Here is a 26,511-nt window from a genome sequence, read left to right as displayed (position 1 = left end):
ACACAAAGCTTGTATGTTTCGTGTTTTATAGTATGCTATATATATTTTAATTCAGGAACATTTTCCTGAATGTTCCTAACGTTTCTCTAAATACTCTGAATAACTGGCAATGAAACCCAATGCATTACAGGAATCTTTTATTCTTATGTCATTAAAATGCTAAAGCAACTCCAAGAAGTCAAGAATTGAAGTCTAAAAGGAACAGGGACTAAGAGGACTAAGAGACCTCTGAATGATGTAATTTTTAAACTTGGAGAAAGGAACTGTGATCTTTATGATGAGAAAACACATTTGAATAAAGAGTTGTGTCAACAAGGTTCTCTCTTTTCATTTCTAACATTATTCTTTAGGTTCTTGGTATGTTTTTTTTTTTTTTTCCAATTTACCAAAGACTGCACCCCGTACTTTGAGGTGTTTGTGAGGCAACATCGATATGTAAGAGAAATACCAGTGTAAGAGAGTATAAATTTTATCTGCAGACATGGTTAAATGTAATTAAGTAGGAACTACATAGAATTCCCCCATTACACCTGAATTAGGCTGAGAGGGATGTGGAGTAGTTTTGAAAAAATTAGTGTAATTTTGGACTCTTTGTGATGCAAGTTCCTTCAGATTTCATGGCTTTGTCACACTTGAAATGGTGTGTACAGAGCTGATCAGCCATAAAACTATCTTTTATTTGAAATTAAATGTGGAGAAATTTAAATTGTTCTGTGTGTATACAGACATAAGTAGCTCATCTTTGGCAGCACTCAGATTATTTATACTGCAGCTGCAGTAAATTTGAGTTGCACCAAATGTAGCTCTCTAAATGTCAGCTCAATTTTCTCAAGACCTACTTTTCACTTGTTATAAATATTGCTTGTTACAGATGCTCTTCAAAAGGGAATGCCACTCTGGGTGCAGTCAAAGTGTGCAGAGGGATATGGATCATGACAGAACAGTTATTTATTTTCTTCTAAACAATGAGCAAAGTGACCTTAGTCTGCATTTAAGGATTTTGAGGGTGTGGGAATTCACCTTCTCTATAGGTAGGTATGCAGATAACTTTCCCATAACTTCTGTTTACTGCAGTTATTGTTAATGTAAAAGTTTGGTACATAGCATGGAGGTAAGTCTCACGTCACCATTTTTTCTAAAATTGAATTACTACAGTCAAGAAAATGTTCATTAAAAAACTGGTAAAGGAAAAGTGAAAATTTGAAAAACAATTCATATAGCCTTCTTAACTGATGATAATTTTCAAATATCTCCAAATACTGTCTTTGTGTGTGTGTGTCTGTGTGTGTGTAACAAAAGCAAGAAGAGAATTCACCATTTATAAGTTAAGGTCTTCAGATGCTGCCAAGCAATTAGATGGCCCTTAATTTACAGCTGAAAAGTGAAGAGTCAAATCCTGCATCCTTTTCAGAATCTTATGAAATGCTGAGCTCAGACTCAGTTTAAATTCTTACCTGTTTCATTGATAACAGATAGAACATTCATCTCTATATAAAGAAGTTGGATTACAATAATAATTGATTGTAATTTTCTTGATTGAAGAGATGACAATTTTCTATTTTTACATCAAGTGACAGTACAGAAATTAGGAGGATTTGTGTGCACCTGGGACAGACTTGGAAGAAAAGTGAATTATCTTGTAAAATGGCTTTTGAGTAGACAGATAACTATGAAACTTCAAAGGCTGTTCTGTCCCCAGTTATGCAATTATAGCTGGTTATATTTGCTTGAGTTTGGTGGAAAAAAAAAAAAATCTATGTTCTTAACTATAGAGTTTTTAAGACACCTGTTATCTTTGTTATTCCTTTTGATGTGAATTCCACAATGGGGCAATGCCAGTGTAGCAGATTTTGCTCTGAATCTGTTTTTGTCTTCCGGATATTGTTGATCCTACTTACAGCGTGTTGATGTTTTCATTTCTGACTAGCCACCTTTAATTAATCAAAGTCATAGCTTCAGACCATCATAAATCAAGCAGGTAGGTGTCCTTATTTTTAAAGTGAAGAGTTATTTTTCATTGGGGTTTAACTGGTTACTTGTTAATCTAAACCTGGCGCTGGTTAAATGGAACGTTAATAACAGGAAGAAATATTGAGATGGGAATAGCTCCACAGAACTTGCCATAGCCATATCTTATTTCTCCTGCTTCACACATTTCTATCTGAAATACTTCCAAATCATTTCCCCTGCTATGTTAAGTGTCTAATTTTTATTGATCTTACAGATTACTCATTGAAATTTTCACCAGTTACCTCAACACACATTAAATTATTGCCATGGTTTTCTTGTTATTCTAACTTCAGTTATGCTTCATTATTAATCAAAAACTATTCTAGCGCGACAAGAAATATTGCAACTTAACAAAATTATTGCCAAATGAGACACCTCGTTCTTCTTCTGAAAGAATTTTAAGAGGAGATATGTAATGCAACTACTCTGAATCCATTTCCAGAGCATTTCTTTTCCCACTGTGAGCCTTGGCACTGTGATTCCATGGATTTATTACTCTCTTTGCCCATCCTCAGACTCTAGAGAAGTCAATGGTGTCTGCTTCCAGAGCCTACTGGGGACATAATAGAGGCTGATGCTGCTGATGTAATACCCTCAGGCATGTTCTCAGGGCTAAAGTGATCCATGTAGTCTGGGGAGAATTCATGGTTATTGATATAGCTACCAATTGTAACTTTAAAAATGGAAGCAGAAATTTCTTTGTGTTATGTCCACACACAGAAAAGAAATAATTAGTTCTGGTTTTTAGCAAACATTCTGATTTAGTTTCTCAGAATCTAGGAAGCTTGCTGTGTACTTAGCAGTACCAGTCCTTTTACCTGCATGGAGATTTAACCTAGGAAGCCTAAAAATAAATGGGAGGATATATATATATATGGAGTATAAAAGAGCATATATATATATGGAGTAGAAAAGAGAGTGAAAAATAAATCAATTAAACTAGAATATTCTGAAAAAAAATTTATGCTATGCTGGAGGAACAAGTACAAATACTTTAAGTGTTTGGGTTGGCTAGGAAACTTCATTGAACATTGGAATTAGATCCACTTGAGAGCATGAAAAAGCACCCCTGCTCTATACAATAATGCCACAAGTCTTCAGCTTTTGTGATTGATATTAATGCAGTATTATGCTCTCAATAAAGAATGTTTACATTTCAATTGTAGCTTCCAGCTTGAGCTCACAATTCACATTTATTTTGTAAAAGAGTTAAGTTCCATTACAGTAAAGCCCAGTTTCATTTTTCATCTTGAGTGTGCCATGTAAACTTGATTTCTTAAGCATATTTTCCATCTCTGGTATTTTCTTATTAGACTCAGCATATTATGACATTTTCAAGATGCTTTCTATTTATAACTTAACATTATACAATGTCAAGAATAATCAAAAGCATAAAGAGATGACAGAGAAAAATCCCATTTAATATGATCTTTTCAGGTCACAGTTCTGAGTTTCACTTAGTATGCCTGTTTTGTGAGCTAAAAATACCTTTTTAGCAAATGAAACATACAAACAAAAGTTAACAGAAAAAGGACATGATCACATAGCTACTTTATAATCGCAGGGTCTTAAAATTCAGTGCTAGGTGAACTCATCACAGATATCTCAGGATTGCTGTCCAGTCTTTAGAGTGACTGACTCAATGAATTGATATACCATCAGCTAATAATTCCTCTTCTTTTTGGACACCATTTTATCTCATTGTTTTTTTCATATGGTCTTCATTTTTTTTTGTCTTGAGGACAAAGAGCAGCTACAGCTTTAGTATTTATTCTGCATGCCTTTATTGGATTGAAAGAGGTACTATCCTCAGAAATCTAAATCATTCCTGTTATTTTGATACAATGACTTTATGACTGGCAAATTTTGATTTAATATTTCTTCAATTTATTTATATACATATAAACATCTTCTTAAAATAGGTCCAACTGCTATTTCTATCAGCTGATTGTTTCACTTTTTTTACTTTTAGGATTATGGCTCCACTGAGCTTCAGCCTGTCAACTATTTGTGTAAAACCGAAGCATTTATCTGATAGATAAATGCTGAATCAGATGATGGTAGTGCCTATTTGTGTTCAGAGTTGGTGTTACCATTTGAATCCTTCATTATGCCAGTAAAAAGAGAGCAAAGCATATGATGAAGCTGCGGAGGTCTTGGACAAATCATCTCTCTGATCTTGATTGGCTGTGCAAGAGGATAATTATCATCTCCCTTTTTCTTTCTCCCTATGGAGCTGATGGTGCTTCTGGTTAGGCAGAGTAGAAAGAGACCTTTAAACCATATTGCCAGTTCATAGAATCATGGAATATCATGAATTGGAAAAAGGACCCATAAAGATTGAGTCTGGCTCCTGGCTCCACACAAAACTGTATCTGTGTTTCCAGCAGCTCTGCTTTGCTCTGCTCCTTTCCTCTTGTTACTTGATAGATACAGTGGGATCATGCAAGTATCACAAACCTGGTTGTGATGAGAGGAGCGGTGGTTGACATGAGGATTGTCAAAGAGATATGTAAAAATGGTGAATAAGAGTAATTTATAAGTTACAGACGATTAAGCTTTAGTCTGACATGAACCATTGTCTGGATACTCATGGTAGAATCCACAGTCCTGAGTTAGAGTCTAAGTTTCTTACATGGTGTAAAAAAGATTGTATGATTCATAACGGTTTACACAACCCTAAGTAGGGAGCTACCTAAGGCAGCAATAGCAAAGCTCAGAGGACCCTTATTTTATATCCCCACCCTCTCCGAAATGCTTAACTGTACATTTTTCTCCACACATGATTTATAGTCATGTAAGTAGGCACTTAGTTTCTTCAGAAAACAAACAAACAAGCAAACAGACAAACAAACAAACCCAGACAGAGAGAGCATGAATTAATCTTCTAACAAGAAGCCAGAGAAGAAGTAGGTGGTGATTCCTCTCACCTCCTCTTCACCTTCTTTTCATATGGGAACAGAGTACATCCCATTTTAGTCCTTTTTTCACTTTTAGCACAAACTCCATCTGACCTGGAAAGTTTTCCAGCATATCGGCTGCTTTTGAGCATAAACACTTTCAAACTCTGTCCCTGAATATATAGCAGATTGCATAGAAGAGTTAAATATGCAGAAATATTGAGACGAAAGTTAGAGTAACTCTGATTTTTCAGTATAGGTTATTTCCGTGGGTATAGCAGACTTTGTGTTTCAAGGACAATTAAGTTGTTTTCTGCTACGTATGCAGGAAATAATGCATGGAAACATTTGTAGCAGATACTGTTGTCAAGGACTGTCCCTTTGGAAAGTGTTCCTCTTGCCAGCTGCTCTACAGAAGCCATCTTGCTTCTTTATCTGTCTCAGTAAGTGTGAAAAAACAAGATGTGACCCAAATTAAATACCTAAGAAAATTACTGTGCAAACTTAAATAAGTCTCTTTGAAAATTTTAGAAATTGATCAAAATAATTTGGTTATTTCTTTACTTCATTGGAAAGAAATTTGGAGTCAGTAAAACAATTGAAGGGGAGGAAAGTTGCAAGCTTGAAAATAGAAAGAATACAGACAAAATGGTGAGCATAACAAAATGGATACAAAAGGGAAGTTCTCTGTAGAAAAAAAAAGGCAAGATTGGAGTAAAACATTCAAGGAGGACGATGGTGTGAACCAATGAGAACTACAGGTGTGACTGTTGCAAATTGTGATAGACTTGTTGAATGGCACTGCTTGGAATGAACAAGTTTGCACTGCAGCAGTCTTAAACAAGGACCTGCTACAGATTAAATAATGATCTAACAGTAGACAAAAATAGTTACCTAACAGATAAATATATAAACAAGTATGCATTTAAATTTGGATAGTCAAAGGCTTGCCTTGTGTTTTAATGTGTCATGTTGATAGGTTGTTCACCATAATGACTGCCTCCTTGTTTATTTGGACACTAATTATTGTTGGTAGCATAGTTTTGCCAACCTCTGCTAACTGCACATGTATATGTACAACCACCTCCTCTCTATCTGCATATGGAGAAAACGTTTGTCAGGGAGCAGTTAGATAACTGATACAGAACTAATGACACAGAACTTACCAACAACCTATAACCTATGTCGGGGAGCACCAGGCAGGTGCTTGGTGCATGGTCTGTGCAGAAATTCTATCATGGAATGCTGAGATTTTCCCGTGTTTGTAATATCCTATATATATGCATTCACCCCAGCAGCAGCTTCCAGTTCTGATTACAGTAAAAAGTTTTACGGTTGTCCATTGTACTACATGTATAAGTGGACTGGGTGGGTCATGTGTATTATGCATCCTCTTATTCCAGCATCTGCACTGCTAGTAGTGATGCTCAGAAGTGCTGCTAGACCTGCGGACTGTTGCCTCTATCTTACAATAACCAATATCACAGGTACAAGGTCGTTAGCGTGAAGCAAATTTAGATTTTCCTTCTTTCTCTGAGTGTTATTAGGGATGGCTACAGATGGGTCTGTTCTATAAGATAAGAATTATGAGAGTATATGCTTACATATGTGCAAAGCATGTGAATGTCAAGTGGACTAGACTAATTGGAATAGACAACTTTGAGTTTACCTAAAGTTCAATAAAATTACTTATAGATGAAAGAAAATGCTTCATATGAAAAGGGAATATTGAAGATATTGATGATAAATTAATAATAAGCAAAATTTAGACTTTAATGTTGGTAATAATAATTCTCAGTAACAGCATAAATGCAGTAAAAATAAACAGTTTTAAAAGCATGCATGTCCAAAGTTATCTGTCAAAACTAGCTTGCAAAGCAATAAAGAAAAATGAATGAGAGATATTCTTAGTTAAAGAAAGTATTGTACAGACCCCAGGTTTTCTTTTCCATGGCATAGGCATTTTTGAAAATAAGCTGAAGGTCACATCTGGAAGACAAGAATATATTTTCCCACAGAAGATAGTAAAGGCTTTATGGTTGTGCCAGAGCACATAGTTAAGTATATAGAACCATTAAAGTTTGACAAGGCACCTGATCTAGATGAATAACTTTCCCTAGTTCAAGAGGAATCAGTAAGATGAGGGAAGAAAAGCCTGTAGAATGCCTTTTTTCACATCTTTTTAGCAGCCAGAGAAGCATAAAAGGACAAAAAGACTGTAGTCCATATTTTTACAGGGAGGATAAAGAGAGAAATCTGTAGGATATGGAAAGAAAAATCATTGCTATTTAAAGACAAGATAATCAAACTTGAGGAAACAACTTGATTTCTTTATGAGCAGTTCTGAATAATTACAGAAAACTAAGCTGAAAGACATGAATATTTTAAAAGTATGTATGTATGTAGGCATGCACAAAATAGATTACTTTAAAAAGCTAGGTTGAGATAAACATGTAGAACTGCTGGAATGAATTTAAGGTGAGTTTAGGAGAAGGAAATAAAACATGTGAGTTAAAAGAGCTACACTTAAGAGGAGAAATAAAACAAGTGAGGCAGAACTAGTGGTCAACACTGAATGCCACTCTTCTGTACAAGACAGGAGTTACTGGAAAGAGCTGTTATAGCAAAAACAAAAACAAAAACAAAACAAAACAAAACAAAACAAAACAAAAATATATAAAAATGTCTATGTAAAGTCAATATAATGATTTTAATACTATGCTGCTAAGAAATCATGAATGGCTCATTTAATTTAATGTAGTAGAGGAAAGCAATTAACCCCACATTGAGGAGAGAAACACTGAATGTCAATCAATAATATGAGCTGAACCTAGAGATAAAACATGATCTGCATAATGCTTGGCAAGATTAATAAATCGGAATACATTTCTATGTATAAACATACCATGTACCTTCATGTAATGTGATCATTCTTAAAAGTGCTATGTGTAGAGTACCAGCCTATCCATCTGCTTCATTTTGCTGGGGATCTCTGTCCTGTTCCCATTCTTTGAGCAAAAATAACCTTCAAGTAGAACTTGAAAATTTTTTAATGTAGCTGTAGTTTATCTGTGCAGTCAATCTATGTCAAGGTTGTATTTATCCTTTGATTTTTCAATGGTGGCTTTAAGTTGTGGACAAAATCAAAAAAATATGTTCCAGAAATTATGAGTTATGCAAATCAGCCCAAGTGAAACAACAGCAAAACCTTTAGACCATATCATATTTTCATCTTCATCCCACATATGTCACATACAAATGATTCTAAGAATTCTCAAGAGAATTTTATGGTGCATTTTTATGGTGCATCCATATATTTTTGCTTGAAAAGCTTCGTACTTTGGCACTGTAAGATCTGTTATGTTGAGGGAATTATCTCTTTTAAGAAGGAAAAAGACATAAAGCTCTCAAAATTAAATAGAAGATCAGCTCGTCTCTAGTAAGTATGTCACAGCTAATAGCCAGTTGAATGCAGATCTGCAAGGTCAGAAAAAAATGTGAAGTCCTATGTAATAGCTGGGAATCTTCTCTTACAAATATTGTCACATGAAGCTATAGCTGCTATGCTGGAAGGACTATGCATTATTGAGCTTCAGAGCTGTGATGATTTCAGGTACAGGAGGGATGCTACAGACGGAGAACTGAAAGCTTCTTACAGAAGAAATTTCAAAAAAAGTGACTTCAGTGTTTGTCATTTTTATAAATTTTTAAGGTTGTTTAAAGCTGTGTTGCTGGCTTTGACTCTTAAGTAAATCCGAGATAATGAGAATTTGGCAGAGAAAAATGGTATCTATTTTGAGCTGTAAATTTGGTTGGCAGTACCCACATGCTGAGTTGATGTATCCACAGGTTTAAATTCTCTTCAGTGAAATTTTTCCATAGCTGATATAAGTTTCAAATATACTTTATTAAGATTGCTGTCTAGAAAAGAAATACCATCTTTATGGAGAATGTATAACAAAATTATATCAAAATTACAACTGCTCGAGCAATGTGCTTGCCCACTGCATTATCTTTATACTTTAACATTTTTATTTATAGCAACAGTTTTTATATGCATCCACAATAAATAACATGCTTTCCAGGCAAATACATAAGATGGGCTGGAATCTCCATTTGTCTGCACTGTGCATGCTCATTAAGATTATGGTAAAGTGGGTATAAAACACTTCTGAAAAACAATGCAAATGATGTATGCCTCTTTGCAATGAGACAAACGATTACATGTGTTATTAGAGCCATAACTTTATGCTTGATAGTCATCCAATTTTGATTAAGGAATCATTTATTTAAGAATAATTCTGCCTCACTGTGAAGGCATTTTTAATTTTTTTTTTTTTTTTTACGTTCAAGTTGTGTTTTTAAAAGGAGGAAAAAACCAAATATACAGTAAATAGTAAAGTTTTGTAAATACAAAATAGTAGGTCAGTTGGGACTGACGTGGTGTAAACAGCACAGTACAAAGCCCAACACTTTGCTTTCCAATAGCAGAAGTACAAAATGCAACTGATAGATTCTGCCTTCAAAGGTAATAATTGAAAAATGCTTGTGCCCTCAGGGGAAACAGTGGAAATTTCTACATTGGACATAAATTCCTAAAAACAACACAGAAGGCTTACCTTCCAAACACTTCCAGAACACTTTCTGTGGTTAATTCCATGTTCATACATACGATGAGATCTTTGATAGCTCCTGAAGTATTTCTGCAGTTACATACAAGAACTCTAGAACCAAGTCAAAATCAAATGAGAAAGAACACAGAGATTTCAGGCTTTTAGCTGGGATCAGATGGCAAAGAGACTTAAATTTTTACTACTACTAAGCTAAAAAAAAAAAAAAAAAGAAAAAGCCCAAACTTTGTATCTCTGTTATGCAAGTGTTAAGAGTAAAAGTGGAGATTTTTTTTCCTTTTTGGATTCTTGAGCTGAGGAGTAGAATAATAGAATCCTTAGAGTTGGAAGGAACCTTTAAAGGTCATCTAGACCACCCCTGTACTGAACAGGGATGTCCACAACTTGATCAGGTGCTCAGAGCCTGTTCCAGTCTGGGCTTAAAGTATCCAGGGAAGGGACATCCACCACCTCTCTGAGCAACCTCTTCCAGTGGCTCACCACCCTCACTTTAAAAGATATTTTCCTTATAACCAAATTAAATCTATCCTCTTTTAGTTTGAAACCATTTCCTCTTGTCCTTTCACATCAGACCCTGCTAAAGAAAATGTCACCTTCTTTCTTGCATCCCTTTCAAATACTGAATGGCCACCCTGAGTTCTCTCTGGAGCCTTCTGTTCTCCAGGCTGAACAGCCCCAGCTCTCAGCTTGTCCTTGTAGGAGAGGTGTTCCATCCCTGGGTCATTTTTGTGGCCCTCCTCTGGACACACTCCAACAGGTCCATGTCTCTCCAGTACTGAAGACTCCACATTTGGATGCAGTACTGCAGGTGAGGTCTCAATGCAGAGTAGAGGGGCAGGATCACCTCCCTTGACCTGCTGGCCACTCTGCTTTTGATGCAGCTCAGGATACAAAAGGTTTCTGAACTGCAAGGGCACACTGCTGGCTATGTAAAACTTATGCTTCCTGGCATGTAGGACTCAATGCCAGAAGGAAGCAGTTCTTAAATATACCATGAATTGAGGTGTGTGACTTGGAAGTGGAGCTGACTTGAGGCCTATGTTCTTAAATGCATTTTCAACTCAGTGTTGGCTTGGGTGGCTCCTGCAAGCAGTCATCAAGCCTTCAGTGGTCTGAGCTGTGTGGTGTAGCTTTTTGCTGAAGGGTTCCCTGCCACCCAGCTATTGTGCGCTTAGGTTACTGAGAGATTTATTATGCTAGAGTTTGCAGTCCTGACAGAGTGACTTAACATATTTAAACCTCTATTAGGCAGAGTGTGTATCATATCATGGCTTGCTTTTTCTCCAATTGTTGCCACTGTTTCAGTGAGCCTGCAGGGCACATTTTTTGAAAGACAGATATGCTTTTTCATGTAACACCCCATTAAGTAAAGCCCTTTAGCAAGGACAAAAAGCCTCTGCAGATTCCCTCATGGCATAAAATGTTTACAGACTGAAACACAAAACCTGCTGGTTTGTTAGAAAAGGAATGCAAATTCCAAATGTTCCCAGATAATCTGCTGATTGCTCATTGATTTTTCTATGGCTACATGTACTGATGTGCTTGCTCCATTTGCTTCTGTCTGATATCTCCCTTAAAGCGCTACTACTGCTTTGTAATCTGCTCATCATGACTTTGTAAATACCTTTCAAGCCAGTTTTTGTGTCAAGTTCGCATACTACATAATGTGTGACAGGGCTGCCTCTTGGACAGGAGGGTGCCATCGAGAGACCTATGCACATAGCCAGAGTGTGAATGCAGTATTATGGGATGGCAAGCAAGTCTTTCCCAGAGAATGGTGATCTGAGGCCAAAGATATGGTCTTTGCACAGTAGTTTTGTGCATCTTGATTTTCTCAACTTGCAATATGTGGATTAGCAAAAGGCAAAAGAAGCAATCAAAGAAGTGTATCAGGATCAATGTATTGCAGGACTGGAGGGCTACTGAAAACAAATTGTACACGTGGAGCTGATGGCAAAGTGATCAGTATCTTCCTGATGGACCTGTTTCATGTTCCATGTAGTCTTAACTTCAGCCTTACCCAGCTGTTTTTTTCTCATTTTTCTCTGCCTGCCAAAACATTGCAGTCTGTCTTTTACAACCTCAGTAGAATTTATTTCTTTCCACCTGCCATGCACAGGAAATTTAACTCAGAATGATGAGATGCAAATATTATGCAGGGTTGACCTTTTCATTTGCAGGGTAACTAATTAGCTTGACAAGTAACATGTTTAGTAAAATACGTATATGTCATTAGATAATCCTGCCTACCTCCTTGAGGTTGCTTCCTAAAATACATTTTACTGCTGTTGCAATTAACTGCAAACTTGTTACTGACTTCAGTATGGGCATGAGTACAGGCCTTTACCAAATGCATAGTAACTTAATACTAATTCTCTGATCTAGTAGTGTAAGTAACCACATATTTACTTCTTTAGTCATGCTTTTGTACCACTGTGTAGTGCTGGTTGAGTACCTTTCTTAGTTCTGCTTACTTTTTTTTTTTTTTTTTTTCTGCTATAGGACAGGATGCAATATATACTATTGACAGGATAGATATTGAAGTATAAACATTTTTAAAGTAAACTTGAGACAGAGATAAAAATTTCTGCGGTGGCCTAAACTTAAGTGAATGTCTGGGTATGACGTGAAGATGCAACTGGTTGAGCAGCTTCTTTTGTTTAAGCTGTGTGATGGTATTTATGTGTAGACCTCTATGCTACAATCTGCCCTGTGGCTGTGGTTTGCATTGCTACTTTGCTACAACAGCTAGGCAAAGAGGTAGATTGTTGTGGCCATTATTTACTATGGTGAGGCTGGAATTCTGGATTCTGAATTCTGGAATAGGGAAACACTCTTGCATCCTTCACTGAAGGGGAACAGAAGAAGTGGATTGCTCAGACACAAGAGGTTAAAAAAGTGGCCAAGATTTGACTGGATCTAGGACAACAGAAAGTGGCTGACTGTGTTGAAATCACAAAGCTCACCCTGGCTTGCCTTCAGGAATCATTTATGACCATGAACAGATGTTCTCAACCACAGTGAACCTTGAATCCTGCATGAGTTGGTTTCTGATGTAGGATGATTAGCTTTCCCTACCTCTGGATTGCAGTGCACCTCACAGTATGGTGTGGCAACGGAGATAAATGGTAGTTTGCTAAAAATGGTAAGCAGCGGTACTTTGCAATTCTAATTAACTCATCCTATGCTAGTCAGCGTCCTTCACACCATAGCAATTAACAGGACTAAAGAACAGTCTCACTGGGTGGAAAGTAACTGAGAATAGGAACCTGTGACTTGCTACAGCAGAATGTATATTGATTTCATATTAGTATTTTTAGTTGGCCTGTTCTCTTTTCAGATTTGTTTTGAAAGATGCTCTTGTTTTTACTACAGAATACATTAGATAGATGCTTCATTGGTTGTGTGCTTTTTTTTTTTTTTCTTTTTATCCACTACTGAGTCTGATGATGCCAATAAGTCATCTGCTTTTTCTTTCTTTATTATTATATTGTTCCTTGTCAATTTATTGCCTCTTTGCCTCTAATGAAGCAGAGATGGGAGCTTACAGATGGGGAACTAAATCACAGAGAAGCTACGTGACTTTTTACATGACCTGTGCACACAAAAGTAATAATCACTCTTACTGACAGGTGCAGACACTGCAAGCATCTGCAAGTGTTGTAACAGTGCAACAATGTAAGCACTTTAGGTATGTTGGCAATGCTGGTTTTGTGAAAAGTTCTGTTTTTATGAGAGAATGTGCGAGATACTAACATAGTTATTCTTCTCTTACATTTTAACTCATGATTAACCTGTTCAGTTGAGGCTTTATGTACTTTTAACCCCTTTCCTGGCAACTGTGGGGTTGGATTGGTCTTCTCCATCACTATAGTATTGTTGCTAAAGTTGTACTGGTTAGGGGTTTGGGCATAGTGCCTCAGCAAAGCTGTTTCTTCATGGAGCCCTCTTTAACCTACCTGCTTACTTTCTTTTTCCTTCACATTAGCTTTTTTTCATCCCCTTCAGACTTTTTTCTTTCAGTCTCCCTCTCTTTTAGCAGTGTCTCTTGTTTGAAGTTAACAAGTCTTCCCCTTCTATTGAAACATTTTGTTTCCTTCTTTTTTCTTTCCTCCTCTTGGAGTGTATGTCGGCTGGCACTGATATCCTCTCCCATAGAAACGCAGTAGATTGCTTTGTTAATTCCTAAGACAAATTTTTTTCTTTTGCTCTTTCATTCAGTTTTGACCTTTATGTGTTGGGCAATCATTCCCCAGTGTGCTCAGCACAGTCACTGGAGTTGTCATCAGACTTTTGTCCTATACGACTGCTACAAGGTAGCATTTCAGCTGAGATCTTGTCATTGTTAATTGCCAAAACTTATCATGTTTTACCTATATCTGTACCAGGACTGTACCAGGACTGTACCAGGACTTGCATGGGTGTGGGAATAGTTCTTGAGTAAGTTACTTAGCAATGTTAGGCTAGGAAGTCAGTCTTAAAAAGAAACTTTTGGGAGATAGCTTGGCTAGGTAACACAATTTATAAACAGGTGGCTTATATGAATATTGTTGCCATATTTTCAAAAATTAGATGTTGAAAGAAGATTACTCCAGGTGAAGTGAGGTTCCCACTCTGAATAAAACTCTGGGGAACCCTGTAGTTTTTAATATGCAGGGAGCCTTCTAGTTCAGGGTATGCCAACAACCTGTAATGAGATTGAGCCAGCGTGAAGGCATTAAGCATATCCTCCACACCATTTTTTTTTTTTTTTCTGTGAACTTGCCAATATGAATCATAGGGATGTATTTTATCAAACTTTGCTGTCATGCTCTGTCAGTAACCAAAGTGTTTGGCTCTGTCTTTGGAGGGAGGAAGGGAGGGAGATGGAAGGACAACCCAACATAAATACTTTAGTAATCAGTTATTATGGAGCAAGTGATTTAATTAGATTCATTTCAAAACTGCACTTGTTTACTTAAGTTAAATGCTATACTAAGCTATCATAAATATTACACGTATATATTTATATATAAAATTTTAATCTTAAATTATTGATCTTTATCCAATGTAAATTAAACTGATTTTTTTTCACAGGCATAAATGTATCAAAATTATTCTTCTGAGGCCTGATCTTCTTCAGTGAAGATTTCTGACCTGTAAAAATGCATGTGTCTCTTTTATGTTAATAGAAAAATTAGTAAGAAACATAGGAAGTGCTACCAAAAGAGTTTCTGAAAGGTCCTGGGTCCATCTTTTTTCCACTATACTTTATTCCTCAGGATTATTTGCCTGTTCTTTAATGAGTCTCACTATTACAAATCTGTGCTTTAATATTGTCTCAAGTAATTTGTAATTACAGTGTTTTTAATCACTGTAACAGAAAAAGCTTTCAAAAAACCAAAAAGATATTTTTCTTGTTGTGGTATGGGTTACGTGGTATTTATTTAGTGGAGGTATAAATAGTTACTCTAGCAAATGGGAGTTAAAAGTTAAATTAAAATCTAATATACATTTCCTACCAAATATATAATATGGCTCAAAAGGCTGGAAATATCTTGGAAGAACGAGAGGGAATATGAATGAAATGGGAAGTACAAAGTAAAAAAACAACTTTCACCCTCAAACTAAAACCCATGCAATTTTTTTTTTTCCGAAAGAAAGAGCCTTCCTTTACTAATAACATTGCCTGGCATCTAGGCTTGCTATAGCAATCTCTTTTCCCTGCACTAAACAGATTAAACTGAAATTTAGCCCAGATTCTTGGAGATTAACATTTACTAATTAGCAGATGCACTGCTTTTCAGATGTGTCTAATTACAACTAAAGCACTATTTTGAGAATAGTGAATTGATTTCATAAAGCTTCTCCAATTTTCTCTCATAAAAGCCAGCAATGGAAGAAGCATCTTAGGGCCTATGACAGCCAGGGAGCAGCCTATGATATATTACTGCATCTGACAAGTTTGCTCTGAGTTTAGGCTCCAAACCTTAAATTGTCTGGTAGATACCCAAATACTTGCATTTTCCTTTCTTACACATCCATAGTCAGTAAGTTTACACCAGTGAACCACTCCAAGCAGAAGAAATAGTCCTGTTAGGGTGGGCAAGGGCTAATGTATGAATCTTATAGCTTAGTAACAGGTTGCACAAATCACCCTAGTAAGATGTGAATGACAGCTGGGAAAAGCAATTCATTACACATAATCACAACATACCAAAGAACTGGTGCCTAAACTAAAAGATTCAGTACAGGAAGAAAAGATTCTAAAATAGGGTTGGAATGGACTGGCTTCTGCAGATCAAATGTTATTATCATTTGCAGCACTGCCTTTGGGAAGTCTGCAGTGCTCTGGCTAAGCATCCCAGCTGGTCAATTACCTCACTCTGAGCAGCACAGGGGAAGCAGATTCCCAAGGATCAATCACCATTACCTCCATCTCTTATCCCATGGGGCAAAAAGTCTGCTAGGTGCCTTGCTTCTGCTCCTACTTGCTACTGCAGCAATGGAAGTAGCAAGAGCAACAATTAGCAAGAGCTAAAATTTCTGGTTGTTGATGTATCTAATCCTAGAGTATTTCCATTGTCACAATCAGCACTGTCTGCAGAACAGGAGAAAAAGTAAATTAAGAAACCTTCAGTTATAATCCTGGAATAGGAACTCCGAGGTCATGCAACAGTACATTGTTTATTAACCTCAGTAGTTGACAAGGAAACCTGACTCTAGGGTCATACACATTATTTCTTATGTGGTTTTCAGAAGAGTGAGAGACAGCAGATTCAATATTCTAAGCTCAGTGTATGGTAGCGTATTACAATGCATTATGCATTTAGCTGTTTTGTATCCATCAGGTATTTCATAAAGTGATGGCAGATGTTGGAAATTTCTGTTGGATTGCAAAATATAAATGTGCAGTATTGAGTACTGGAGGATACTACATCATGTTTGAATTCCAGAATTCCCATTACACAGTTATATGAGTGTGTGTTGAACAGCATTCAGCAAGTTGATTATCAATCTCTACCAAATAGACACTGCTCTACAAAATATGCACAATACCAACATTTGAAAGGAAGAGGTGGCTTTAGTACTGTGTGTATCTTCCTAACACCTATATGGATCAGCAGTCTGGCCATGGGATAATTAACTCATTTTTTCTTGCTTCTTGGCTAAAATATCTGGGGCTCTTTGGATAGTGAAAACTACTGCAAATTTTTCTGTTGCCTTTGCTAAAGTAGTTTGGCCAATGTGCAGAGATGAACTTCCAGACGTCTGAAAGTTGTTTTTTTGTTTTGTTTTTTTTTTTTTTTTTGTTTTGTTTTGTTTTATTTTCCAGCTTAGTAAATGCAGCTATTCCCTGTGAGCAATACTTTTGGCTTGGAAGAGGGTACAATGGCTCTATTAGATATCTTCTAGTTTTCACATACCTCTCTTGGGTGCTCTTTTACACAGAAAATGGCTATGTGGAAGAAATTCTGGAAGGGAAAACCTATTATCTGGTTTGAAGCAGGCGCAGTGCAGATGAGGTAGGCCTGGATGTCTGTGCTTTGCCTCACTTTGCAGCACCCTCCTCTGTGGGAGCGTTCAATCCCATTAGAGACATACATGCCTTGTCTTCGTGGCTTTGATCCTCAGACTCTGAAAACAAAAAACTAATTGGTGTCAACTGCTGCAGTGCTAACTGCTAGGCTAAATGAAAGAGGAGAGTGTTTTTGTGGGGATTGCAACAAGTCATACCCCTCTGCAAGCAGGATGAAGGCAGGGTGGGCATATGAGAATTTGCTTTGTCCTGATCTGTGGTGTCAACACCGTGGCAAAAGCAGGGCTGGTAATTCAGTCTGGATGACAGACCTCCTGCCATGATACCAACCAGCCTATTGCACATGGAGCTGTCTGCCATAGGCCAGAGCTGTCTAGGAAACTGCAGAGCTGGTGTAGTGAGGATCAGGATATTTTCCCATAAATATTCCTTCAGATAAATGTAGCGATGAAGCAATAAAAGTAATTGGTTCTTGTAGCTCTTTCTTGAAAACAAATTGCACTTAAAAACAAATAGAGACTTCCTTCTTTTTCAGAATATTATTGAAAATTAATAGACCATCTGAGTCTGCAGTATCATAAACCCGCATTTTTTTTTCACATACCTGCAGCTTCATCTCCAGCAGCTCTCCATCTGTTTGCAGGCTGTTTCCTAAACCAGTGTGATGCCTCAGGTGCAGGAGAGGAAGACAATAATTAACAGTGTAGCCTGCAGAATCTTAGGGAGCAATTAATTTTAGTGAACGGGTGGGGGAAGTAGAAGAGGGAAAGTATGCTTTGCACAAGTGTTTGTGCATGCAATTGGAAAGATGTACATATAAATATGTACACATCTCCCAGGAATATTGTTTTCTGCATTCAGGCTTTCATTCTTTTGCAGTGCTTGTTGTGCACAGAAACTACTTAAAAAAGATGGTGCCATCTGCACTGAGGAGATTAGGGGGTGTCAAGGAAAATTCTTTTTTGCTTCTCACCTTCCTGCCTCTCTCCATCCCGCCCCTGGAAAAATCCCAGCTTTTAGCCTGTCAAAACAGTTTTAAAGCTGGTCTCTGATGTATAGAAACCTGTGAGACAGAACCCTGACAGCTACACACTGTCAGAGGAATATGACTGCATAAAAAATACAACCATAATACTGCTGAATAAAAGAACAGGGAAATGTTTGAGGCTACATTAGCATGTGGGGTAGTTTTTTTCATGCATATCTATGTACATAAACTGATCAGGGAATACTCAATTTGTGTATAGGAAGACTATTTCACCTATTTATACAGAGAGAGATTATACCGTACATACGCAGCACTGAAAATTTAAGATTTGCATGTCTAGGGAGAGATTAAAAATGAAATCCATATGATTAATTAGACTTCTCTGCCTCCCTTTCCCCCCCCCCCCCCCCCTCCTCCCGTAAATTTGGATCCTGAAATTAGAAAACTAAATCCATTTTTAAGCTCTTAAAAGCAAATAACCTGATTTCACATATGCTGAGCAACTGCTACAACTGCTAGTTTCTGTTATGAAGACTGTCTCTATTTCTGAAAAGGGACTGTCAGGAAGATCCTATAGAATCTCCTCTGACGTGCCTAGCTAGCAAATAGCCAGGTATGACTGCAGTGCCTGATGACAACAGCTGCAGATATGGGCAAGTGGTACTGAGCTTTCTGATTGGCTATGTGATCTGCTGGGAGGAATCCAGCAGAGACACAGAGGCAGAAACCCCATCACACAAGAATTATTTTTCAGCTTTGACTTCTTTACTCCAATTTCATATCCTTCTGTCCCTACTTCTTCATACACTGCTGCCTGTACTGAAATCAGAGGATATTTGAACCAGAACCAGAATAAGCCCTCTCTGTGTTAGTTTGGAAAGGGGGATGTCACAGGTGTGACTGTTCATTTCTCACAGCATGCAGTGTATTTAAAAACTTATACCTCTCCCACACGCAGTAAGGTTTGGTAAGGGGGCTGTGTTAATAAAAGGCACTTGAAACCTTAATCTTGACCCCCAAAAGGTGGTTTCTAAATCTTTAACTTTGTTCTGCAGTTTTCTAATTGCACAAGCATCAGTGCTGCAGAGAGGCAATAGAATGCCTCTGGTGGAAAGCCAGTATTGCCTTCACCCCTTTGGAGAGCAAATTCATTTGCCCTTTTCTTTTCAAACAATTAAATAAATTAAAAACAACAAAATGTTCTGCTCTGAGCCACTCTCAAATGTTTTCAGGCAATAAAACAAATGAGAAACAGTAATCTAATGCAAAACTGATTTGTGCATGTTTACATAGAATCACAGAATCATGTTATTAGGAAGCTAAAAGGTTTATCCATGCTCTTGGTTCTGAGTTGATGTAAAAATATGTACTATGTTTGTAGAAACAGCTGCATGTAGAGGCAGCTATTGGCTGACTGCTCTGCATACCAAAAAAAAAAAAAAAGCATAAGTGTTTGTATTTTTCTCTTCCACAAGTTCAGGCTATTACAGCAGGGAACACTATAGAATGCCTTTCAGGATGTGGGATAAGGGACTGTGCTATGAAGACAGAAGTATTTTACTATAAGGAAATGATATTCTGAGAAAGAATGTAAACTTGCCTGGAATTTGAGGAGTAGATTATATCAATATCTGCATATTGCCCTCTTGCTTCCCTTCATATTGCATTGGTCATGCAGTAGCTGTTCAAAATGCTGTCTGTAAGTAATATTGTTAGCTATAGCCAAATCTTGGGAAAAAAAATATCGTTTTGGAAATTTATTGCTTGCTCACCAGGAAAGCAACGTGAAGACAGAAAATTTGCCAGGATATGTAAAGAAATGGAATTCTGTTTATTTTCACTACTAAACACGACAAAAGAATTTTGCGTATAGTATCTGAATCTCAACACCTGCAATACTTTGAATCCTACAGTCTCACAATATAAAAGAAATCACAATATGGAATATATTTTGATTATTATACACAAATGGCATTTCATAAAGGTATAAATATATATTGAACAGTGGTTTCTATGCAAAAAAAATTTAATCCTCGTCCTGATAAGAGGACAGCTTCCCATGTATGAATTTTGCGTGGGTATAACTTCTGTAACTCAGCTGTACAGTCTGAGAATTGTGTTGCCTCTGCATGTGGAGGAGGAATGTACTGTATTCAGTTTTTTATCACTCCTTGTCACTGCAGCTGTCACCATACTGATGTCCAATGGTCAAGACTAAAGCAGAAGCCCTACACACACAGGCAGCTGGCCAAATGGATACTGAACAGAAATGATGGGGCTCTCTTAATTCATATTTTTAAAACAACTCGTTAGTAAATTTACTCTACCTCAGAAAGAGTGATATAAGTCACACTGGTGAATAAAGGATCAAGGAAGAAAGCTGTAGTGGCAGTAACACTCTCAAAAGAGTAATCGGGGAAAAAAAAATCAAAGCTTTCTGGGATACTGGGTAAAGCTTACCATCATCAGTAATCAACAAGGAGTCTGTCAGAGGAAAAACCTGTGCAGAGGTGGTTGCTGAAAAGTTCATGTTTGAATACAGAAGTGAATAAAAAAGAAAGAGCCCTCCTGGGCAGAAAGTCTGTGCTGCCAGAGAGCACAGCTGGGTTCTCTGCCCTTCCTGATTTGCTGCTGTCTACCAAAACAGCAAAATGATGTCAGAGCAAGGTGTATTCTTCCTGGGAGACAAGACTTCTGTGTCTGTTTTTGGATCTTTCTATTACCTGAAGACATAAGTAAATAAAGAAGATAAAAAAGGAGTGGCAGAATGAAATTTTCATTTCATCTAATTGAAAAGTCTGGTATCTAAGGAGGGATGTCTGTTTGGTCCTGCAAAAACAAAGCTCTTTGTTTACACCTCTACCAGTGGCTCATAGTTATTGTATTCCCTGCCTCCTGACCTACAGCTGTTCCTTAGCCATGCTATGTATATCTTAGCTCATTTAATCTTTCTTTTGAAGTCATTCCCTCCCTCTCTTTGTCATTTGTTTGGCTTTTGTCTGAACTCCTTCCAGTTACTCCTGGCTTGGAAATAGCCAGGTCAGGGTTCTTGGGGTGTACTCTCAAGAAAATGTTATCAGGAAAGACTTCCCAACCCTTTTCTTCACCCAAATCACCTTGATAAGCTCACAGGCACACAGATGGCCCTGGTTCCTCCCTGCTTCCTTAGTCTGTTTCAAAGAGTTCACACCTATTTGGGCATCTATTGAAGGAGCTATAGATTGCACTGGTTTAGTTGTACTCAATCAGAAGAGAGAGTCCAAGTCTAAGACATGTTCGAGAAGTGGATGAAATCCCATAACAGAAATAATCTTATATCCTGCTCATCATTGGGATTTCTTCTGTCTTTACCAGCTAGAGAGTATCATATGTAGTCATTTACACAGTGTTAAATATGAAAAAAGGGGGAAAAAAAGGATGTAATCATTTATAGAGCAAAGAAAAATTGTCTTGGGGTTTGGAGAGCACTTTGTTGTGTGGGACCAATGTATCTGCTTTTGGGAAGGACTGGGAAAACATTCTCAGGAGAGGTTTAGTTTCCTAACTGGAAATGGCATAAATATGCTTTCAAACTGAGCACATATTAACAGAAAGCTATTCATGTAGGACATCCTTGTATGAAAAGATTCTGTAGCAATATTTGAGACAGGCAATTGTTACTGACCAGTGCACTTCAAATACTGCAGATGCTCTTCTTTTTTTGAGGATCAGAAGGCATTCTGCAGTCTCTGGAGCATGAGCTAGGAGCTAGGCTAAAAGCTATAGAGAACCCAAAGGGCAGGAGGTAACTGTGCTTAGGCATCTGAATCCCAGACAGATGTTGAACAGAGCAAGACAGAGCTTCTTGGCATCCTTTAACTAAAATAAGTTGTTGACATTTACTTATGAATATCTACATATTAGATATGTATTAGATATCTACATTTAGATATTAGATGTATCTAAGTGTAAAATCTTCACATTAATCTGAATCCTTCCTCTAATGTCAAATGTCTAACTCAGCATGAATTTTCCAGACTAGATGGAAAGAGATTTGATCTCATGTAAAGTCATTCTGATTCCATGAATTTTCTCAATTGTCTCTTAATTAGCTTCATCAGTGTTCCTTTTCAGACTTCGAACAAGGTAAGATGACTGAGCTTGATATCATCTCTTGTTGTCCACCTAGTATTACGCACAGTGTTGTGCCACCAATGAGCTGATCTCATAGTACAGCCATCATGGCAGGATGTGGTAGAGGCCAGTTGTCTGAGGAGTGGGGCACAGAAATATGCAGAATGGATAAGTACTTGCATAGTTCCAATTCTGTTAGAAAATTTGCAATTTCAGTAGCAGCTGATCACACCCTGCTGGAGCCATATTCTACATGTCTTTAGATATACTCTAAATGCCTGTAGAGATGGGTTTTTTGATAATAGCAATAATGAAGCTGATTAATGTAATGCAAGTGAGAGACTGGTCTATTTCTGTAATGTTGAGATAGAACCTTTTTAAGTAAAATGAGCTCCTGCTTCAATCTGCATACTGCTGAGCCTCCAGAAAGATGTGAGGTTTTATGAACTTCAGGATCATCCATCCTTTCTCCTTCTCTTCCTATCGCTCGCACCCCATCTGCCCCTCAAGTCAGCTGCACCTGTGTGCCCTGTCCTTCCCTTTCCTCTTCAGCCTGAAGGATTCTGTTCTCATTCATCTCTGACCTGCTGCCGTTGTTTGTGCCCTCATTCAGGTCTTCTTAGGCCAGTCAACTCATGCATGCTGCAACATCCCAAGATTTTCCAACAGCTGTCACCAGGTGTTAACTGGAGATATGCCAGGGTCTGTGAGTCTGAAAGGATGCTATGATGAAAAGGATTATTGAAAACCTGTTACATGCGGAAAAGGCTTTTCCTGTTTAGCAAGAGAGGCAAAATTCACTCAAAAGCAGAAGGTCAATGCAAGGACAGTAATTAATCTAATCACGGCTTGAGAAATAAAGATAAAAATGAGTGGTGACTTTCTGCACAGGGATAAATTTCATCCAGGAATATAAAATCTGGACAGGTCTCCTTGGGGACATTCAGGGCTAAGTGGATGTGAGGCAGCTCTGACCAAAAAGCCAAATTGCCCCATTTGTGTGGCATGGGGAAAACCAATGTGATCTGTCTGACCGTGGTCCAGCCTCCTGTGTGAGTGTATTGCTTCCAAACAGGGTACAGCATATTTCAAGACATTGCAGGTGGATGGAATTCCAGTTTCTCAGCATACACTCAAGTAGGCATACCACATTACCATACACATACACCAGAAGTGAGCACTGCTCATACTATCTTGAACACACTGCACAAGGGCACAACATGAGATTGTCCTGTGGAGCATTTTAACTGTAGGACAGAAGTAATTCTTCAGCAGAAGGAGTTACTCAAAGGGAACTAAAGAGCAGCTCAGCTGTGAAATAAACCCTGAGGCAACTTTGAAGCCAGTCAAAAAGAAAAAGTGAAGGATCTAGCCTTAATGCCAACACAGGCACAGATGCCCCTGTTGTGTTTCAGTTCCAGGCATTGCAAATGATGATTTAATTGCTGGGCCTCTGTGTTTGTGCTTCATCCACTGCAAAGAAGAAAATAAGAGGGAATATAAATATAGGAGCAGACATGCTGGTTGTAGCTAAGCTGTACTGAAATGCCATTTACAACCCAATGGCTTTATAATGGGCACATCTGCCCACCTCACAAATCCACTAAAAAATGAACGGGATTTGTAGCATTCATTAGGAAAGTTTCAACTTCAAAATAGAAAAAGGTGTTCAATGCTGGAGTTTTGAAGCTTAGCTGCACAGTTCCTGGTTCCTTTCTTGTGATCAGTGGATGTGTACTAAATCCTGCCATCAGCAGGCACATTTTCACTTGCCTTCTTTCTGCACCCCTACTGAGATGTTTATTCCCCTACAGCTGAAATCTGGCTTTTAATCTGCTATGGTATCCTTGTGTAAATCAAGCCATCTTCAAACTAAATGCACTTGACTTAACAGACATTTCCATGAACTTCTCATCCTTTTTTTTTTTTTTTTTTTTTTTTTTTTTTTTTTCACATGCTCTGAGGTTTTTCAAACTGGAGCCCCCAAAAGATGAGAAATATTCACTGCAAAACTTTACGCAGATTATATCACGTTAGTCTGTAATTTAGGGCTGAAAGTGGTCTAAGCTTTCCACACTTGGGCCTCTTACTTCATTGTGAACACCTCAGAAAAGCTGAGAAAAGCTGAGAAATTCCTCAGTATAGAAGTCTTGTCTGTAATATGAACATGGCCAATTATTGTCTTGCGATATGCTCATTCAGCTGTCCCACAGCTTCTTGAGGCAGCCTAATCCCTACAACAATCCTACCATTCTTCGGCATTTCCACTTACCTGCTGCTCCCTGCTTCCATGTCTCTAAATTAAAATTGCCCCTGCTTTATCACTAGCAAGCTTCCTTCATGAGAAAACAGAAGTACAATTAGTTGTCCTGGTCTGGAGCAAATAGCGTACTTGCCTCTTGGCAGTAAGGAATTAGCTACGTTTCAAGTTCTATGAGGAGTGTCTCAACACCATCTGTACTTCTCTGTAAGAAGGTTTCTGGTGTCTACATGTTTATACACCTGGCTTTTCCTTCAGGCTCTGTTTAGCTGTTTTTTTTTTTATAGTGCCTTTCTGTCCATTGTTCTGTAATGCTACCCTGAGCAATCCTTTATCAAGAAACGGCTTATCTGTTCCACTATTGGTTTCTCTCTGCCTTGGGAGCATGATTTCTTCTGAAAAGTGCTTTTTTTTCCTATGCTGATTTTTATTCTTCAAATAAAGAGAAAGAAAAAACTCACCATACCAAATCAAATATACGCCAAATCTCCAAAGCATCAAAAGCATGTCTTGTGTAGTCAGAGAACAACGATGATCTAAGTTAAATAACAGACAGGCAGAAGTCCTGTCTCAGCTTTACTGTTCTTAACAACTCCTGGAAGACCTTCAATGTTCAGGGATACCATTTGCTTTCCATTTTCTTATACACAGATTCCTGCACTATCAGCTCTTTGCAGTAAAATGGAGTGTACTGTGCTGCTTTACAAATACCCTTGAGAAGTGTGTTGTGATAGTGGGCTTTGTTAAAGTACTCCAGTGTTCTCCTCTTTGAGATTACTATGCCAGTAGGAATGACATAACTAAAAGCAAAGTGAAGTATGCATTTGCAATGTCAAAATTAAGTTAGACAGTCAAAAAGACTTGCAAAAATGTGGGAACTTAGAAAGCCCAAGATTGTATTTATCCCTATATCAAATCCAAGAGAGCCCATGGACCTCCATCTGTTGTCAATTTATAAAACTGGATCCACTATGCATGGGCAAAAATTCAAATCCTGCTTGCAGACTGTGTCCTCATAGTCCTGGGTGGTAGAGGGACAGGAACCCTGAGATGACAAGCTTCTGTTTCCATTTGGAATCAAAGACATTCCCACCCAATCCACGGATTTCTTGTTCTTTCCTAATACATCACTGGCTTTCACCCACTGCTTTGGAAATCATGATATTCTTTGGCAGAACCAGGACCAGTTATTGCCTGTTCAGATGATAGAACCAGCAAATGGCTGCTTTGGTCTTTGATTAGGCACCCAAATTTAATTTCTGTACAGGAAACTAGCTTCAGCTCCAGTTAGGTATCATCCTCAAACAAAATAAATGCAGCCATCAAATGATATAGATGAGCCTAAGGTTAAACATCTCTCTTTGTGCTTTAGTAGTTGGATAATTTATGGTCTCACTTGTACATCAGAGACTCAAAAACGCTTGCATGAACACACAGTTCATTATGATTGCAAACTTGTTTCTTTGTAAAGAAGGAGAAGGAATTTTTGGTGCTTATGGTGGGTCTCTGGAGGCTATGCCTCCACGTACAGATGGTTCAGTGCCAGAGGAAGAGATCTGGTCAGTGGACTTGATGTGCCAATTTTTCTCCATTTCAGGTTTACTTTGAACTAATACCAGTCTGGTCCAAAGGACAAAAAGGTCATTAGCACTTGGAGAGCACTACATATGCTCCTTGATCCCATCTCCTGTTTAACTTAATTTGAGTAAGAATCTGGTTTGTATCTTCTGAGACCTTTCCATCACATGAATCAAACCATGCTAAGTGCAGCAATTGAGAGATTTGCCTTCAAAATCTTGCTCTTGATCTGAATTAGAGCACGATCATAGACATGGTTGGCATGAAAATAAACACAGCTGCACTAAAAAGATTCATTTAATGTCAGGCTCCCATACTTTGGGATTTGTGTATGAACTTCTGAGAAAGCCCAAAATGTTGCAACTTGCCCTTTAGCCTCTTCTGTAAAAATGTCTGGATTTATTATTTCATTGTTTTTAGTGTTTTGCAGATTGCAAAACACAAAAACTCAGAGCATCCTCATTTAATTTAATAAATTAAACCCAAATAACCTAAGAAATTGAGTTAAAATT

General features: G+C 37.8%; 1 long non-coding RNA gene across 1 annotated transcript in view; it reads left to right on the top strand.

Annotated features, from left to right (window-relative positions):
* LOC128076315 (uncharacterized) overlaps positions 1-26,511 on the top strand; it is a 183,946-nt gene that overhangs the window by 130,198 nt on the left and 27,237 nt on the right. Inside the window, exon 3 of the long non-coding RNA XR_008204343.1 lies at positions 872-1,031. This is a non-coding gene — a long non-coding RNA (uncharacterized LOC128076315). The remainder of the gene's footprint in view (positions 1-871; positions 1,032-26,511) is intronic.

The sequence above is a fragment of the Tympanuchus pallidicinctus genome, unplaced genomic scaffold, assembly GCF_026119805.1.
Source record: "Tympanuchus pallidicinctus isolate F22 unplaced genomic scaffold, pur_lepc_1.0 scaffold14, whole genome shotgun sequence".
Taxonomy (NCBI): domain Eukaryota; kingdom Metazoa; phylum Chordata; class Aves; order Galliformes; family Phasianidae; genus Tympanuchus; species Tympanuchus pallidicinctus.
Note: the sequence above shows the minus strand (reverse complement) of the source record. Positions and strands in the feature narration are given on the sequence as shown.